Source organism: Crocodylus siamensis, chromosome 9 (assembly GCF_052110815.1).
Source record: "Crocodylus siamensis isolate JL-2025a chromosome 9, ASM5211081v1, whole genome shotgun sequence".
NCBI classification, from domain to species: domain Eukaryota; kingdom Metazoa; phylum Chordata; order Crocodylia; family Crocodylidae; genus Crocodylus; species Crocodylus siamensis.
The window spans coordinates 39,903,757-39,915,092 of record NC_143403.1 but is presented as its reverse complement, the minus strand read 5'-3'; positions in this window follow the sequence as shown (position 1 = coordinate 39,915,092).

Sequence of the window (11,336 nt, the reverse complement as noted above, 5' to 3'; positions counted from 1 at the left end):
TACATTAAAGGCAAAGGCAACTATAAGGGAGAGGAATAAATTGGACGGAAAAAATAGGAAAATGTTTGAGTATTGTGTGTGACAAGAAGACCCCAAGGGAGCTGAAGATCTGATCGCAGTAAGGTCAGTGTTACTACACAGAGTGGAAACTTGGGCAATTAGAAGGAGGGATAAGAATACTTGAGTGAACTGAGATGAGGAAGGTAAGGTAGATATTGGGCACTTCACTGTGAGATCTATGCAGAAATGAAAACAGCATGAAGTGACCGGTCAGGAGGACTGTGTTGAGAAAATCATCTCAGTCTGGCTCCTCCTGGCTAGGGCATCCCCTGTTTTGTGCAAAAGAAAATATAGTAAGAAGAGTGATAGAGTTCACCAGGGAACTGGCTGAGGCTGCACGATCCTGTTGTATGGTTGTCATGGGAGACTTTAACTACCCAGATAGCTCATGGGAGGAGTGCTTGGCCAAATCCAAGTGGTCGCAAAGCTCTCTCTCATGTGTGGACGACCTCTATCTGATGCAGGAAGTCTACAGGCCAAGAGGTAAAGCACTGCTCGACCTCGTACAGGCAACCAGGGATGACCTAATCAGCAACCTAACAATCGAAGGGAAGCTGGGTGACAGTGATCATGAACAGATCACCTTCACCATCTGCCGTAAAGCTGGCAAGTCAGTCAGTAATACAGAAGTCCTTAAGATCGAACGGACACAAACTTCACTGTGACCTATTCAGGCTGGACATAAGGAAGAACTTCCTTGCTGTCTGAGCCCCCAAGATTCAGACAGCCTGCCACCAGAGGTGGTTCAAGCACCCACTTTGAACACCTTGAAGATGCATTTGGATGCTTATCTTGCTGGGATCCTACGATCCCTGCTGACTTCCTGCCCATGGGGCAGGGGGCTGAACTCTATGATCCTTTGGGGTCCCTTCCAGCCCAAACGTCTATGAAATTTATGAAAATTAAAAGGAAAAGGAGCCCCCACGGTTAAGATGAAAGGATGTAGCCTACCTCTTCTGGACTTCAGAGTTCATTTCATGTTCTCCAAGCAATGCATATTTGGGGGCCTCCTGGACTTTCAACTGTTGTTTTTCACAGCCCACTTCAGGCATTGTTACTCCTATATCTTCGTTGACCAGTGCTCTGTCAGGAACATGTAAAGGCCTTGGCATAGGTGCCTCTATCTTGTGTACATCTTCCATTATATAAAGCTAGGACCTGTATATGGTTGTTCTAAATGTGTAACTTGAAGTAATGGACATTCTGGGAAACTTTATATAAGGACAGGCATGCAAGGCCAGATTCCCTGTTTCTGCTGATTTTTAAACAGGAAAGCACTGACTAAGTATTTGGGCGCAGTAACACAAAATAACTGAAACCCCTTACTGTAAGAAATGGCATTCACTGTCAAGAGTGGAAACCTAACTGATCACCTCTGAATGGCTGTCCTAGTTGAACTTAAATTCTTTACTTAGTTAGAAGAGGGCGTCTTCATGATCAGCCCCTTTTATTAACATATTGTGGGTAGATGCATGTCACTAATAATTTTATAACTGTGATTCTAAACTTGAGGATTGGAAAGGAATAATGGATCTGAGTTTTTGGGTAAACTGAATGACTAACAAAAGCTCAGAGATCTTGGGGTCTGGCCCAGGCCCATCCTCCAAACAAGAATATAAAAAATAAATGTGTGTGTATATATAATATTTTACATTTCCATTGCCTGATCTGAATGCTAGTTAAACATTGTTTAGTGTAATGATTATGTGGTTTATTGTTTGTTTTGATGTTCCCTGTTGAAAGTGTTTTTTGGATTTTTTTTATTTTATTCATATGGGGAAAGGGTTAGTGGCTGGACGGCAGAGGGGTTGGATGAGGCCTGGTCCCTTGCACTCCACCTTTTGGCTGGTGCTGGAAGGGGCCTTTCCCAAGACCTCTGGCTCTTTCTAGAAGCTGGGGGAGGAGAAACAAGGGAGCCCAGGAGCACATGTGGGTGCACGAGTGCTTGCTAGCCTGTGGCCTGCTAGAGTCATATGAAGCCTGGTGGTAGGAAGCCTCAGAGAGTGGAGACAGAGGGAGCCTGCCACATGGGGCTCCCTCTGGAGAGCTGGAGAGGCTGAAGCAGTGGAGCAGAGGCAACCCACTGAGGGCTAGCAGGGATTCAGAGACCTCTAGGGAAAAGGGGGAGTTCCGCAACAGAGACGGCAACGATTCCTGCCTACCACTGGAACCAGCTGGGAGCCGAGAAGTATGCACTAGCCAGGTGCAAGAGGGACGTGTTAGGAGTTAGGATGTTTTAAACCTTTGTTTTATGTTCTGTCTTCCCAGTTCTGTGGTAGCATTTTCCGCTAATGTTTTTAATTGGTCTTTCTTTAGTTCCAAAATGTGACTGTCCCTTTAACTAAGTTTTGAATCTCAAAGGGAGTTTTGCACCTTCCCAGACTTGGCTGACTTGGGGTCCCATTGCATTTAGTTCTCCAAAACAGTGATTCTCTTGAGAAGAGATGGGTGTGTCTTGTCTAGCAAGGTAAGCTCTCTTTGTCCTAATTTGGGGATAGCAGGCTTCCTTCTATGTTTATGCAACCTCTTACTGAATACCTCCAGTTAAAAATATTCTGCAGCAGGGTGGGCAATTATTTTGGCTGGCGAGCCACTTAATGAGTTTTGGTGAGCTGTGAAGGGCCACACACACTCAGTCTTTCAGAAGATATTTTAACAAATTAAGATAAAAAATCATACACTAAAAATTAAACATCTAATACAACATGTATTCATTCTATTTTTAAAAATAATTGTCCTGATTTGTGTGTTTTTGAGTCCTCTATATAGAAGCAATTGCATAATAGCTTAAAATAAAGTTTTACTTTTGTATATTGTGTCTGGTGTGGGGGCTGAGGGGCTGCCCGCGTGCTAGGTCCTGAGAGCTGGCTGGAGAGGGGAACAGGAGGCACATGCAGCAGAGCTTGTCCAGACAGTGTAGTGCAGGTGTAGTTCTGGACCCCCTCCCCCCCCCCTCCGGCCCACAGCTGCCTCCACAGTGCTCAGCCTAGGGCAGCCCACACCCACACCTACCAATGGCTCTGGCCTTGGCTAGTGTGCATAGCTTCCCAGTGTGGCCACCTGAATATTGCTCAGCTCCCCTGCCCTACCTCTCCAGTGGCTCCTCCTGTGCCTGCCTATGCTCCTGCTCTGCTCTGGGCAGCAGGTAATGTGGGGAAGCTGTGGAGATGCATGAAGGCAACCACATGCCCAGCCAGGCATGCCCAGCTAACGGTGAAGAAGTATTTTCCTGATATCCAGTTTAAGTCTACTTTTCTTCTCTAAGAAGTTGCCTAATAAATCCTTACTTCTCTTTCTTGATTTCTAAGGAACTACATGCATGTGCAGGGAATTACTTAAATATTTAAAGGCTACAGAATCGGGGCTTTGTGTCTTAGGGCGTTGTTACACATTACAGTGTGAGTGGCACAAATGTTGATTGGCTTAGTGCCGTTTTGCAGTCACACCTTCAACATGAGCATCACACCTGTATGGAGTGCCCACATCTTAGTGGAACAGGGGATATGTTTTGCAGATCAAAAGATAATCCTGCCCTGGACTGGCATAATTTTGAGCTGTATAAGAAGTGCTTTAAGCCACTAAAAAATGTTAATGTGTAGACAATCCAGGGGTTAAGTGCTCCAGGAACCATTGCAAATTAACATGTAACAAGGCCCATAGGCACTTGTATAGTACAAATCCTCATAGCACCCAAGGGACTCATCAGCTTTAACATTCTCTGTGCAGCAGGACAGTGCTATTTTCCCGTTTTTTCCAATAGGAAGATGAGATGCAGAGGACGTACCCAGCAACAAGGAGGGAGGGAGCCTTTGACAGAGCAGAGAGCAGTCCAGTCCCTGGCTGCCTTCTAATCACATCAGCCAGGAACACACTTTGAACTTGAGGAGCATTGTGAAAGAAAGCACAAAGTCAGGAAAGGGCAAAGGAGATAAGAGAGCAATCAGGAAAGCTTTCCTGAAGAGCAGAAAGAGGTGAATTAAGACATGTTAGAAATCTTGAAATTAGCATGAACAGGAAATGGCAGCTAGGGTGAGATGGGATAGATCTAATCAGGGCAGTGGAAGACAGAGATTGTCTGATAAGCAGAGTTTGAAGCTGAAAAGTTTAGTCATTTTTATTGAATAAAGCAAAACAATATTCCCTCTAGAGAATTTATCCCTCATGTTCCATTGTAGGAATTTTCCTCAACCTTTACAAAAGCCTATACATGTATTTTTGGACTGAGACCATCGTAGGAAGTTTCGGCCCAAGAGGAGACTTGGGGAAAGTTATGAGGCTGTTTAAAGAAAGGTTTGGAATGAAAAATAGAAATTGTTTGCAACAATTGTTGCAATTGTTGTCAGGTGACAACAATAATTTAGGCACCTATAGATCTTCTGCTAGTGGTCCCACCTCCCTTACTGAGCAGTCTTGAATTCATTCTATAAAGGAAAGATTCAGCTGTCACGTTCTCAGACGCTCGATCAGTTCAGCCAGGAGAATTTTTGAGTGACTGCAGGGAAGTCCGCCTGGAATGCCTGTTACAAGGGTCACGCTGTAATCAAACAAACGTGCCTCCTGAGGGCCAGCTCTGGACTGATTCAAGCCTCCCCCTAAACCTTAACTGGATGTAGGTGACGAGTTGCATTTTTACCATCCCCTAATCCTTTATTAGCCCTTCCAGGATCCATTTTGCTGGCTCAGAGTTTATTAGGTTTTTGCCAACTTTTGTCACAACCATTAAAATATATAGTCTCAACAAAATGGAGATTTAAAAGAACTTTACATTTGGTATCTCATGGGGTCCAGAACAGGGAGTATTGTCATGCCCTACCAAGTTATTGGATGGCATGAGGGCAAAGTGGTCGGTATAGTATAAGCTTCTGAGAGAGACTGTGGGTAAGGTGGGCAGTTGTTTAATTGCATAAATGGCACTATCCAAGCCCCCTTCAAGAACCTTTGCCACAGTAGGATGGTCTCTGTTGTCTCCCTGTTTTATGTATGGCAGGTTAGGGTACTATGCCTTGTGGCTGCGTGATGGGGTTGACCATGTAGTTTTAGTAATAGGTCAGGCAAGATTTGCATGGGATGGTTTGAATAGAGATGACTGTGGTTGGACTAGATGATCTCCTGAGGTCCTTTCCAGCCCTACTGCTCTATGATTCTATGAAATTACAAAGAAATCAGTATTAATGAGGTATGAATGGCTGTTCTCACATGAATTATTCAGTATGCTTAAAACAGCTGAAATTGTTTCTTTCGTATTGAAATCAGTAGGATTTGGCAAATGGACAGTGCCATTTACACAATTAAACAGCTGCCCACCTTACCCACAGTCCTCTTCAGGGTGGCTCATTGATGAGACCATGCCCCAGGCCCTACAAACCCCATTACAGTGGCAGTCTAAGTCAGAGACCATTGAGACCATAGATGGCTTCCCTCTTGCATCTGGCCCCATTGAGTGGGAAGCCATCAGTCTGGAGTTTAATGTCTGTGGGCACTGCAAGATTGTGCGGGGGGATGCTTGCTTCCTTTTAATTCTCAAGATGTGCATTTCAAGCAGTGCAGTGGCCACCTGTCTGCTACCTTTTTGAGTCATTGGCTGACATAGATTAATCATGCCCCTTACTGTGTCCCAATCAGGCCATGCAAGGTGTTCACAGTGGGTGGCAAGTACACCATTAGGCATTCCCTGACATTCCAGGGAAAAGCCAAATGCACTGGTGAGCTGTTGTACCATGCAGCCTTCTCCAGGAGTCAGTCATCAGGGACCACCATCTCTTGCAGTAAGGGGCAAGCAAAGACTGGAGGACTGCCTTTCTCAGCAGTGAAAGGGTGCTGCCTCTGCTGTGGGATCAGATGGATCAGGGTGATATGTGCCAGGTAGCTGGCATCCTGTGATTAATGTAGACAGAGGGTGTTAGGAGGTTCCAAGGCAACAGACCACAACACTACCCTAAAGGAACAGAGTATGCCTCACCAAGCATAGCCTTACCCCCACCCATCTCATCTAACCTCCTGTGTTTCACAGCCCCCATGGGAGTTCCTGTACCCCAGGATTGTTTGTGCATGGATGCCCAAACATATCCCCCACTTTCCTGGGTCTCTAGGGAGCAAAAGAAAGAGTGAACTTACCATATTGAGAATCTGCAGGGTGAGTGAGCTTGTGTGCTGGCTGGATGGCCTTGCAAGTTGCAACTTGGACTGGGGAGTTCTTCATGCTATTAGAGCAAGGTGTTCATTGTCCTTTACTTTCAGGCCTAATGCCTGCAAAGAGCAGCAATGGTACCTCAGGACCAGAAAACAGCTCAAGGATGCGCTCAGAGACTGGTGACTAGAAATCTTCCTGTGTCCGTGCAAAGATGGACATACTGACTTTTCTGGTGGAGGCCAGCCACTGCTGGCTTGTGCAGGCTAGACAGTGAAGGAAAGAAGAGCAGATATACCACTGTCAATGCTTGATGATGGTCAGGCAAGGGATGAAGGAGTTATGGCATGCTGCTGTTTGATCTGCAGAGACCCAGGAATGCTAGATGGCCTTTGCTGAGCATATAAAAAACTCTCGGGTTGTTCACGAAGGTAGAGCAGGAGTCCATGGATTGCTTCATGTCTGCCTTGAGCCTGAAGACAGAGGGCATCTTCGGCGCTTTTCACATTGCCCTGAAATTTAATGGACAAGTGGGACCATCCAGTGGCTTCTGGGGCCCATGCTGCCACCAGGTTTTATCTGTGTAAATTTTTGGGGTGTAAAAGAAAAGTCAGTCCCTTTAAGAGGGAGCAGACTGCCTGTGCTATGACCCTAGCTATGGGCAGTTAGCCACTCAGGGAATATCTGCTGGGAGTTAAAAGTGCCAGAGAGGAAGAGCTGGAGGGAAGGAGTCCACAAGCAGGAGGTGGACTGAAACCCAGGGAAGCTCACCAACAGGAAGGGGCAGACTGAAAGGACCTCTCCTGAAGCCTAGAGAAGGGCTACAAGTTTAGGTGCCTCCTTTGTTTCTTTTGTTTGGACCAGCTGGTGTCCCCTAGGGCCAAAGGCAGCAAATTCACCAGTTAAGGGACCAGCTCCTTGCATACAATCTAAATCTACTTAGTTGCAACTGCAAGCCATTGATTGGCATCCTGTTCTCTGCAGCAACAAAGGGTACTTACACAAGTTACATTTTTTGTGCGATCAGGCCCCTGATTATTCTCTACAGCCATGATGTAACATGTGCATGACCGCAGAGCACTTTTAAAATAGCTGATCGTGAGAAAAATTAACCCTTCTCAAATGAGGTATTAGATGAAGGCACTCTACAGCAGAGCACTTTAGGGAGCTTGTATTCCCTCGAGGGTTAATTTTTCATGTTTTGTGGGGCTGTTAGCAAGGGGGAGGGGGGAAGGGAGCAGCAGGCAGTTGCCAGCTGGGAGAGTGGAATGGCGCGCCCTCATCTCGTGCCTCCCAGCTACCCTGGCTGGGGTACTGGGGGGGAGCTGAGCCAGGCCCATGAGGCAAGGGGGCTCCATGCCCCCCTACCCCCCCCCGGACCCCCTACCAGGCAAAGCCGAGCTGGCAGTTACTGCTGCCACTGTCAAGAGGCCTGGGTAGGGACGGGGTGATGAAAAGGAGCCCCCCTTGCCTCATGAGCCCAGCCCAGCTTCTCCCAATCCAGGGTAGTGCCATGAATTAGAGCAGGGCCCTAAATGCCTGTAGGCACCCAAAGAAAAGTCATTCTCTTTCTTTATAGCAGCCCTTCAGGTATTTGAAAAACTGCTGTCTTGTCTTCTCTTCCACAAGGACAGATTCAGCCTACACATGCACTGTTACACTTGGGCACCTAACAGGGGAAATAAAATTTGGCCCTGAAAGCTTTGTTTGTATCATTCCTAACAACTATGATCACTGCGTAAATTTCTCACCCTGACTTCAGAGTAAAGTGATGAGGCATTCTTAAGACACTGAAGTGACAGTGTTATGAAGGAAGAGTAACATCCAAATAGTTCTCAGGTTAGGATATTTTATGTCCTGGGTTTTGCGTGAGGGTTGGAGTGACCCTTTTCTTTAAGGATATGCCCAGAGAGGTCCATTAAAACATACCACGTGAGTGCTGCAAGGTTAGGAGCTGCCAAAATTAAAGCTGCGTGTACAGCCGTAATTTGGTTCCTTTATACAATGTGAACATTGTGAGCCTACCTGCTTACAGGATCACCTGCTGTTTTTTTCCACAGGACCCAGGCTTCAGCCAGTGCACAGACTAGACCTGTTCTGGGGATGAATTTGGGCTGCACAGTGCCAGAGCTAGCTGTTGGAAGGCCCTTGGCTTTCCTTTTTCAAGAAGTGGGAAGAAGGATAGTGAAGGAGGCAGGGAAGCAAAGAGAGAAGAAGCAACCCGGTCAAGGATAGGAAGGGAGAGGATGGAGATGGCCTCGTGTGACTTCAGCACTCCCCTCCTGCAAGTGAGTGGATTGCAGAGGAGCGAGGAGCCGTAGCTTTGACAGAGTGGGACTGTGCAGAGGAGCTGTGTGGAGATTGGAAGATACTGTTGTATGCTCAGTGCAGAGGGAATCTTCAGAGTATTTAGGTGCCAAATTCTGATGCCTACCAAACACCTGAAAAGTAGGATTTTTGGGGCATATATGCATGTTGTGTGGTTATTGTGCTGTGTGCATGGCACATGGGTAAATTTTGTTGCTATGTCATTGTAGTGACGTGGTATACCCGGGGAGTGTGCTGCTATAGTGACATCGCTGGTGATCATGTGTAGACACACGTGATCACTATGTCGTCATAGTGTGCTTTACAGCAATGTAGCACATCACTGTGCTGCTGTAGGGTAACGTGTCGACGTGCCCTCTGAGACTCATAGCTTGGCCAAATTTGGGTGGATTTCCAGAAAGATGATCAAAGGCACTTTCTTGACACTAGATTGACCTTGCTGACAATTCCACACCCCTGTTCTAACACGTGAAGGCACACAGACTTCTCAGTGAAATAATTGTCATGTTTTTTACATGGGCAAAACACACTATTTTTAAATAGCCTTATTATGAAAAATGGCTGAACTGTGTCTGGTGAAATTAAAAATAATTAAAAGAAATCACTTGAAAGCAGACATGTAGCATGGGAAATCTGAGATCTAATGGATAAAATTTGGTAAAGTTTGAATAACTGATAATAGAATCCTGTAATGAAAAATCATGGGCTTGTTCTGTTCACAGCTTGCCTCTGGCTTACAAACTATTTCCTCACAGTTTGCTCCCATTCTGCTCTCTCCCCTAGGGTTGTAAGCTCCCAGCAGGACACTGTCTCATTATTCAAATGCCCCAGAGCTGGAATTCCCCAACAGGGCTGATTGTTCCTTCCTAAAGGGCCAGACCACCCTGTTATACTGGTTAAGAGTGATACAAAAGAAACAATCAGGGCCAGATTCTGCTTCACCTATTAGGTGCCTAAGTGTAATTCTATTCCACTGTTTGCATCCCTGAAAATGCATTAATGCATGTATTTTTAAGATGCATAGTCTTAAAATTAAGTCACAAAAAACAGCACAGAGATACAGCAGGAACAACCTGTCTTTTGTATTACAGTTTTCCAGAGATTCATGCAGGAAGTAATAAGGTGATACTTAAGTGCTTTATAGATGGACTAGGCCCTGGCCCTTATCGTCTCAAAAGAAGATCATTATTAAACACTGTCCAAATAGGTACCCTGCCTCTCTTCTAACTTGCTGTCCATGGTACTTCCTTTAATTTTGATTTTGCTCTGACCACTCAATTGCCAACCAAAATCTCTTATCATTGTAGTGGTTCCTCAAGACCATCTCCACCCAAACTTTCATCCGTCATTTGCTACAAAGCTGTTAAGTGTGCATCACAAACAGAGGAACCCCGCTACTGAAATTCTCCCCCTGACACTGCTATTCCCCAGTGGCTAAACATTGCCAGATAAAGTGGGTCAGCTGTGCCGGCACATGTCCCAGAACAGTTGATCTGCTTTACTGGGCAAAACAGACATCATGCATTATCCCCCAGGTTGGGCCCCCACCACTCCCAGTGATTCAGGGATCTGATGTTTTAGGACACTTGGGGTGCACCTCTGTAACCTCTGACCCCTTTGCAGAGGTGTACTCCAGGTTGGAATTGCCAGGCATGCCTCTAATTGGGGAAACCCAGGATTCCCTTTTTCCAGAGGTACATCTGGGGATCATGATTCAGGGTGCACCTGTGCAAATGGGAAACCTGGGCAGGCACTCCTCAGGGGCCCAATCCTGTGCACCCCAGGAATTCCCCTGTAGGGGTGGCTGGAGAGTGCAGGCAGCTCCAGGCTGCCTGTGCTCTCCCACCTTAAAACAAATAAGATGTTTGCTTAAAACAGCAGCACAAATATATGCTACCTTTTGTCATGGCCATAAATTTGGACATTTTTGGCATGACAAAGGGCATGGACATCTGTTTGGTGTGTTTAACAGAGAGCTTAACATTTTTATGGTAGTACAGAAGTGACATTTGTTTGCAGCCTTTAGAAGACTTATTCATAGACACTGAGGTGACTGAATTGAGGAATGAGTTTCATCCAAACAGTTCTCAAGACTGAAATTGCCGAGTCCCTCACAAACATATACAGTCTTTCATTAAATACAGCCAAGTGCTGACTGGAACATAGCAAATGTTTTTACCCGTCTTTTGAAAAAAAACTGTAGCGATAACATGGGAATCATACACTGGTCATCCTTTTATCTTTTGCAAGAAGCAGGGGTGGGGCAGCACACTTCATACAATATGGCTTCATTTCATACAACTCTCTTAATCCCTTTGTGGTATTTACCCTGCCTTCAGTTAACTTTACATAGGCTGTAAGATAAGAATTGGTTTTAAATTAAATTAACTTCATGATTTTAAAATTTAAATGGTTACATTTATTAAATTAACTAATAATGTAAACAAGGGGATGGACCTCTTTCAAGTGATAATCACTTGCCAGATCTGCCTGTAATAATACAGACCTACTTGGCAGGCTCAGGAATTCTTCTGCCACCCCTTTTGGAGGCGTGAAACCATCCAACAACCAGTTGTGCCTAAAAGCACCTGCGTGCTACTTACCTAGATTTCATAGATTTCATAGACATTAGGGCTGGAAGGGACCTCGGGAGATCATCGAGTCCAGCCCCCTGCCCAAAGGGCAGGAAGTCAGCTGGGTTCATAGGATCCCAGCAAGAGAAGCATCCAGTTTACTCTTGAAGGTGTTCAATGTAGGTGCTTGAACCACCTCCGCTGGCAGACTGTTCCAGACCTTGGGGGCTCGGACAGTAAAGAAATTC